This window comes from Crocodylus porosus, unplaced genomic scaffold (assembly GCF_001723895.1).
Source record: "Crocodylus porosus isolate Cpor-Errol unplaced genomic scaffold, CroPor_comp1, whole genome shotgun sequence".
Classification (NCBI taxonomy): Eukaryota; Metazoa; Chordata; order Crocodylia; family Crocodylidae; genus Crocodylus; species Crocodylus porosus.
In genome coordinates, this window is record NW_017728937.1 from 6,222,505 (window position 1) to 6,230,683 (window position 8,179).

General features: G+C 49.7%; 1 long non-coding RNA gene across 1 annotated transcript; it reads right to left on the bottom strand.

Moving 5' to 3' along the window:
• Positions 1–1,332: 1,332 nt before the first annotated feature.
• LOC109318235 lies at positions 1,333–4,256 on the bottom strand. The gene is made up of 2 exons (XR_002103208.1): positions 3,663–4,256; positions 1,333–1,532 (listed from the first exon to the last, which is right to left on the bottom strand). It is a non-coding gene; the product is annotated as an uncharacterized LOC109318235 (long non-coding RNA).
• Between the last annotated feature and the right edge of the window lie 3,923 nt (positions 4,257–8,179).

Genomic DNA, 8,179 nt, shown 5'->3' on the forward strand with positions numbered 1-8,179 from the left:
GCCCCACCAGGCCTGGGTTTGACCTTTGTGCTTAGCTCAGACTGCATGCTTAGCTTGCACTGTGGTTGAGACATGCACCCAATGAAACGGGCAGATGGAAAAATACTGTCCCTGACTTAAAAAGCATCAGGAAGTTGTCTAGCTAAATTAAATAAATATAACCTGGGCAAAAAAGGAACAGTCAGAGCAAAACCTACCCCCACCTAACTATGAAAAGGTTATCTCAGCATAGAAAATTCCAGTTAAAGGTAAGCATATTTGGCAAAGAGAATATTATTAATATGCATTAGGAGGAAAGCTTAAACTCATTTTATGTATTAAGAAATGCAAGCTCTATGGTACATAAAGAGAGGTGAGAGAGCGTATACTTCGGAACACTTCTGGAGGAAGCCTGAAGAGATCCTGTCACCAATCCAAGATCCTCAACTTCAGGCATGGGAACAAGAAGCCCCAGACAAGACTTCACCATTTGATCAACCAGTGAAGTTGCGTTCACAACAATACAGGGTGGTGAACATCTCCTTTGACTAACCACAAACCTAACATTTTAACTGCTAATGCTGCTTCAGTTCAAATTAGAGTAGTATCCATTAGGGTTCAATAAACTTCCCTTAGTTTAGGACAACTGTGTTCTAGTTTCCTTGACTGATATAAGGCCCGTTATAGTGCCATAGGGATGCAATACTAGGGGCAGACGCTTTCCTCTTACTGGTTCAGCAATAAGGGGCAGCACCACTCTGTCTCTCAACATGCTCAATGTACCCTGGGCTTTGGACTTGCTGTGAAGGAGTTCCTGGCACTGTCCCAAAGCACAGATTTTATTACGTGCATGCAAGCATGGTGTTTGCTAGGCCTTTTGTTTTATTATGTGCATGCAAGCATGGTGTTTGCTAGGCCTTTTGTGTGAAGAAGAATTTAACCAGGAAGGGAGGGGAAATGGGAGGAGGAGCAGGAACAAAGGGACATTGTTGGGAGGGATAGCCCTGGGGCCACAGCTACCCTTATCTTTAGGGCAAAGAGAAACTATGGGCCTGGAACGCAACACTCTGATTTAACCTGTGTAGCCTGGCTGCAGTCACAAAGCTGCTAGAACATCCCCAGAACAGCTCTGAACAGCCCATCATGTACAGCAGGGGTTCCCAACCCCTGGGCCCAGTACCAGGCTGTGAAGGGTTGGCTGCCAGTCTACAGGAGGGTTGGCTACCAGACCAGCAAGCTGCCGACCAGCAGTGCCAGCATACTGCGGGCAGGAAGCCAACCCTTGTTTTTACTCAGTATAAAAAAGGGCTGGCTGCCAGTCCATAGAATGCCAGTCACTTCCATTCCATGGTTTGCCGGTCCTCAGCATAAAAAGGTTGGGAACCCATGATGTAGAGGGATAAACACAAGCAATCATGCTACACAGTACAGGGCAAGGAGAAGCGCAGACCAGATTCTGGGATTCCCAAGCAGCAAAATATGGGTGCAAAGGGCAGCAGGTCCAAACACTTTGCTTTGGTGAAGGATCGGTGTCATAACTAAGTTGAAAATACCTGTAAAAAAACAGAGCAGAGTAAGGGCTCATTTGTACCACCCTTGAGAGCACCAAGACCCAACAGTGAAGCAGTAGCCACAGCACGGTCTCCTGCATACTTGCTGGCATGTGCTCAGCATTGCACCACAGCAGCTTCAACACCTTGTTTCCAGGATGTGGAGCATGTGGAGTGGGGAGCAAGTGAGTAGGGCATGCTTGTGTTTGTGTAACAGACACAGGGCGGATGAGTCGTGAGGGGTCCTGCAGGCTTACTGTAAGATTAACCTCCCAGCTATACAGCAGCAAAGGAATGGATGCTTCTCAGTAGCCACTGGGGATACAAAAAACAAATCTAAGGGTGTGGACACATGGCAGGTTTGCTCATGAATAATTCAATTTGACTGTCAAGCTAGCCTCAAGGGATAAGCCTGTCCAACTATCTAACTCCAATCCTCACAAGGCCACCAGGTGTTGCTACAGGCCCAGGTGCTAGTTGTATCCCCTCACCAACAAACCACATCAACACTGGGCTGAACAACACAAATTATAGTGTCTGGGATTCATTCACCTCTTCCTGTACTGTCATCTGTATCATCACCTGCTTACAGTGCCCTTCTGTTGTCTATGCTGACTGGGACATTCTTTCTTACATGAAAGAATGAATGGACATGGATTCAACATAAACTCTAGAAACTCAAAAGCCTGTGGCACAACACTTTAACCTCCCTGGACATCCCATCACTGACCCCCAAGCAGTTGTCCTTAAACAAAAGAACTTTTAAAAACCAACTTGAATATGAAACTATGAAACTAAAATATGAAACTATGAAATCTCAGAACAAGAAATCATCCACAGACTAGACTGTACTAATCATGATTTCAAGAGGGACTGAATTCTTACCCATTACCTGGCCTATGCATTTACTCTAGTGTTCCTCCAGGTATTAACTGCCTTGCTCATTTCAACTTATCTAATCAACCCACTCATTACCTCTTAACAGATCTCCTCTCCCTGCCCCTTTCCCTCCTACATAAAATCTTTTCCTTCTGCCAGCAAGTGCATTCTTAGTATCTGAAGAAGTAGGTTATGGCTTACAAAAGCTCATGTTGAACCAATTAGTCTCTAAGGTGCCTCTGCCCTGCCTTCTGCCTAACTTTACTCTGGGTAAAAGTGAAGAGGACATATGATAGGCATGTGAGCCATAATGCTCCAAGATAAACTTAATCCTTGGAAAACAAGAAGTAACTAAACTTTGTGTCTGCTTCTCTAAGTCAGGGGTCAGAAACCCATGACCTGCATAGCCTTTGGCTCTGGAGCTGTGCCTTCAGCAGCAGGGGCTTTCCCCGTGTTGTGCTGCATTCGGGTACCTGCAGCTCTAGCAGAGGGGGAGCTCTGCCCATGCTGCTGCATCACAATCAGGCAACACAGGGTAAAGCAGAGGGCTTTTGCTTCATCCTGCTGTAGCTGAGCATTGGAGAAAAGTGCCTGTGGTGGCCAGGTATTTAGTACCCACCTTTTCCAACCTCAGCTGGGTCATTCTGGGGCCCCATGCAGGCAAACAAATGTTGCTGATCCCTGCCCTAAGCAATTCCATCTCCCACCTTACACAATGCAAATAAACTCCCAGCATTTAGTGGGCAAACACTGAAACACACTGCAGGAGGCCAACCTGCAAGAGGCTGTGTCCACTCCTTACTAAATAACATCTGGTAGAAGTTCCTCTGCAGTAACGGTGTTGTGTGTCCACACCCATATATTTGTTTGTGCCAGAGACTGATCCAAATCCTGCCAATTACCAAGTGTGGCTATGTACCCAAGCACATCCCCATCCTCTCCCTAACCCCATCAGTCCTGCCGTTCACAAGGCAAGCTGCTGCTTGTCCGGTCTTTGCATCCTAGGCCACTTCACTGCTACTGCCTCCCTTCACCTGCAGGACATCACTGCAAAGCAGGCACTGGTCTATTTGTGCCCACTGTACTAAGAGCAGTATGGTCTACTCCAAGCAAGGCACTGGATCCTGAGACTCTCCAATCTATAGCGTGTGCAGGAGCAGTTTGTGGGGTCAACCCACATGATGCTCATTCAGAACAAACTGCACATTTCCCACCCCCTCCATCCTGCCATCTCACTGCTAGTGGGTGTGTTACCCTGGGTGCCAGTTTCAGAAGAGCGGGGCCATCTGGCGAGGGTCATCAGGCAGGATGCTGATGGAGTCCTCAGCCCTGCCACACAACAGACACAACATCGTGTACTCCTGTGGGCAGAAAGAGATGGTAAATCACTGCTCTGATATACCTATGCTTCCCCAAAGTGCACAGCCTACATTTCCCACTAAAGGTGCAGCGGCCTATCAGTCCATATCATATCGGCACCAATAAAAGGAAAAATGACTTACAGGCAATCAGCTTTTTTTGGCCAATGGTGCTGATAATGTCACTGATAAATGGCCCATGCATGCACAGAGCCACAGTGTGCATTTGGCCAGGAATGCAGACTGGCAACATGGAAAGCAGACTCCAGCCAGTAAGTCTGTGGGGAGGAAGTAGCATTGGGGGGTAGGAGGAGGCGCATCGAGGCCCGCACAATGAGGGAGGGAGTGGGGCAGAGGCACACACTGCCCAGCCGAGGCAGGATGCAGCACAAAGCCGTGGCCTGTGAGCGGAGGGTGGACTGCGGTGGCACTGGGAGGGGAGGGCTACGGGGCTGGCTACAGCCACCCCAAATTCTCTGTAGGCCTCCCTCCCAATGTCACCACCCACCCCACCCCTGCCCACCCCATGTACAGCCCTGGCCCAGTCCCCACACCCAGAAGAGGTTGGCCCAGACCCTGGCCCCAGCCTGCAGCAGGCAGCCTGACCACACACACAAATCCAGGGCACATTCACCCCATTCCTCCCCTGGGGGTGCACATGGTAATGAGAGCCACACCCCCTCCACCCCCAGCTCTATCCCACACCCCATCCCAGCTGGCAACACCTGCCCCTGCGCCAACCCCATTCCCTCTCTCACTGTGGGAGGCCTTGATCTGCCCCTCTCATGCCTCTTCCCTCCCCCGTCCCTCCCCCCCAGACTTACTCACCAGACACTGCTCTCTAAGCTGCCAGGCTGCATCTCAGCAATCAGATCAGTATCAGCCAATGTGGCTGGCTAATAATTGACCCTCAGTATCGGCCCCCAAAAAATCTTTATCGGTGCACCCCTACTTCCCATGTGCCCACCCAGGAGTCATCCTGGGCTCAAGGCTCCTCCTCTTTAATGCAAAGCAGCAAACCAGTATGTTGAGACCCATGGTCTCTCTGGGATGAAGAGGAAGACAGGCTTGGGCCAAGGGGTGTCCTCAGCCCTGCCTACATGTCCCAGGAGCTGTGTTGTCTTTGCAGAGCTGTTCCCATCCTGGAGTGTGTCCATTAGAAGGCAGCCTGCCCCTACCAGGTCCCTCATTCAGGCTGGCTTTAAAGAACAAAGGTGCTCACTGCTCCAGTACTTATGGGCAATGGTGCTACCTCCTCGTAATTCCTCTCATGTTCAGCAAAAAGCAACGCCCTGCTGCAAGGGACTATCTTCCCAGTGCTAACCTCATTTCCACAGTGCATTACAGCCAGAGAAACCGGAGATGGAGCTGGCACCCAATCCTACTGCCACAGAGATGTCAGAGAAAGCCAAGAGAACAGTCAGGGCTTCAAGGCTTGAGTTTCTCCCAGGGGACCTGTACATAATGGCTCCCCATAGCACCTTGTTTTAAAGCATACTAAGTACTGAGGCAGTTGTGACCTCCCCAGGGAAACTCTTCAATGGCCATGTGCAGCTCCAGTCCCTTTCACCTGAATTATCCTTTCACTAATTCAGCAAGACAACCTACTCTGAAGGATAGCAGAAGTAAAATGAATCCATGACGGGGCACTCCATGAGTCACAGTAATCAGCACCAACTAATTCTGGGCAGGCAGGTTCCTGGCATGGTGGACCAAGTACCTTTGCTGAAGGTCCATAGCACAGCAGCTGGTTGATGAGGAAGTACCAAGGATGGCTTAGGGTATGCAAAGCCCTAGCACTGGAGCTGACAAGCTGGACAGACTCTGTCAGATAGTCACACTTAAAGAACTGGGCATCAGACAGACTGAGCTGGGCTTGGGCATGGTAACTGTAACATTTTAGTCAGTTTTCTCTGTATCCAAGCACTGGTCCTGGGCCTGCAGTTGATCTATTTTCAGCAGCCACCCTCCTCAGGGTGGACAGGGTTGCTCTCCTCAGGTGGACAGGGCTTTCTCCTAATGAAGAGCAGGCACAGCCACTAAATGAGGGAAGGGGAAGCCTGGGGGAGCTTTCTTGCTGATCCCTGCTTGGAATCACTGTCTCATTCTTGCTGCCCCAAAAACGGTTTCAACAGGAACCAGCACTAGCTGCTGCCAGCATTGGTTCCTGTGTCCATGCAGCAATACACTGGAATGGAACAGTACTAATTAGATTCAACCTATGCTCAGTCCCTTCCAGAGCAGGCCAGGCCTCAGCCATTAAACACTCTGTTAGTGTTTAACACCCCAGAAGACTGGGCATCAGAACTTAATGTCAGATGTGGCTGTCCGTAGCCTCCTGTACATAGGCTGCTTGGAGCAAAGCAGCAAGGCACAGAGGTTGGTTGTGTCCTGCCATTTCTATCAGTTGCTGCCGTGAAGTATTGAGACATGCAGCCCAGGCAATGCTTGGCTTGTGCAGCCCACTGGCTCCCTCTGATGGTCACAGGGAGTGGAGATCACACAACATCAGATGATGTGGTGGTTAGGCAGGCACCCTACTGGAGCGCAGGGCTTGAAAGGAAGTTCTGAACCTCAGCTTGGCAGGGAAGCTGTTCAGAAACTGTGGTTCTAGTCCAGCTCTGAGATACCATGGCAGCCGGAAAAGGAGGAAACAGAGGCACGGGTCAGAAGACAGCATCTATCTCTGGCTTAAGGCTGGGGTGGATGCAGAGTAAGGTTTGGTGGTGCAGCCGCACCCCCCGCCCCTTGATTTCTGTTCCATTCAAAGTTTAAAACAAGCTGCCTACAGGATCAGCTTCATATCTATTCAGGTGGACTTAAGAGACTATTGATTTCAATTTAATTTTTGCTCTTTGCTTCAAAGGTGTTGACAACACGAGAACTGCTAATCAAGCTATCCTTTCTTCTACTGTTATACTGGTAATGTTTCTCAGCTTGTCTGATAAAGGTATGCCATTACTTAGGACCCTGTACTGGGTGGGTTTGTTCCTAGGGAATTCAAACACACAACAAAATCAGACACAGGGTGGGGAGGGGCAGGACTGAAGGCAGGTCCAGCTGTCCAGTGGCTGTGGTGCAGGTGATCAGAGACAGGAGGGAGTTGCAAAGAGGTAAGTTACTACAGTGACCTTTTCCTGGGTTATTCATTGCAGCAGATGATGGGAAGCTGAACCAGCAGCACAGTCAGGTCAGCATAAAGCCCAGCATGGGCAGACCCAGAGAGGTTGGTCTCCACTGGCAGGAGAAATGCAAGCAGCTGAAGCAAGTCCTCCCCCAACCCCAACTGTTTGTTTCAGTATTTGGGGTCAGAACAGAATTTTACTCCATGGTCAAATTGGTATGGATTGTGAGGAGTTCTGCCCTCCTTTGTAGTGGCGGCATACCCCTCTACCTGAGATCTCTTGAGCTTATATTAACAACCTTTCATAAAAGCAGGAAATCGGCTGCCATGGTTCCCTTGCTTTACCTGTGGCAGGAAGGGTGTTTTATTTTGTGTTGTGTCAGGATTGATGGTAGTTGTACTAAAGGGTTAGATTATGGACTTGTTGAATAAGTCCATCAAAGAGCACATGTCAAGAGATGGCAGAGTAGATGGTTTGAATAAGGATGATCCTGCCTCAGGCAGGGCTAGGACAAGGATGTTCCTTACAACCCTACTACTCCATGATTTTTATGATTTGTATGTTGAGGGTGAAAAACAGTGGAGAATAGCTACTGGCATGCTGTGGGGCAAAGGGGGGACACTGGAGGAGGGGGACAGTTACAGTCATGCCCCATGGCTGGGGGCCATGGGGGGATGTTTGGAAGGGGTTCTGAGGTGAAGAGGCTCCTGGAGGCCATCAGAGGCTAGAGAGGGGTTCACAGGCACCAAGGGGCTTTTGTGGGGATGGGGGCCTGTGGAGTAGAGCAGTGTGGGGTGAGGAGGAGCTAGGGTGTTATGGAGGTATGGGAGTGTGACACAAAACAGGGTTTGAATCTGAGGGGTATAATGAGGGCTATGGTACTGAACTAGAGTCTGAGGGGGGTTGGGAACAAGAGGAAGTGTGGGTGAGGGGGCCCCAGGGGGTGTAAGGGAAAGCAGTGAGGTTTGGATGCTCAGAAGAGCAGGGGAGGGCTCAGTGGGATATAAGGGGGATGGTGGGGTGTGATGGGGCTTGGGGCATGATGAAATGGAGTTAAGTATGGGGGATATGTGAGATAAAAGTGGAGCCAAGGGCATTTGAGATGGGAAAGGCAATGCATAAAGGATAATGAAAAGGAATGTGGACTATCTGGAGGATCCAGTTGTTGGGGTTCAGGGAATACTTCTGTCTATAGCCAGGTTGGGGATTATATCAGATGTACTCCCCTAGCACATACAGAGGAACCAGGCCCAAAGTGCATATGCACAATCTCAACTTTCATGCTTCA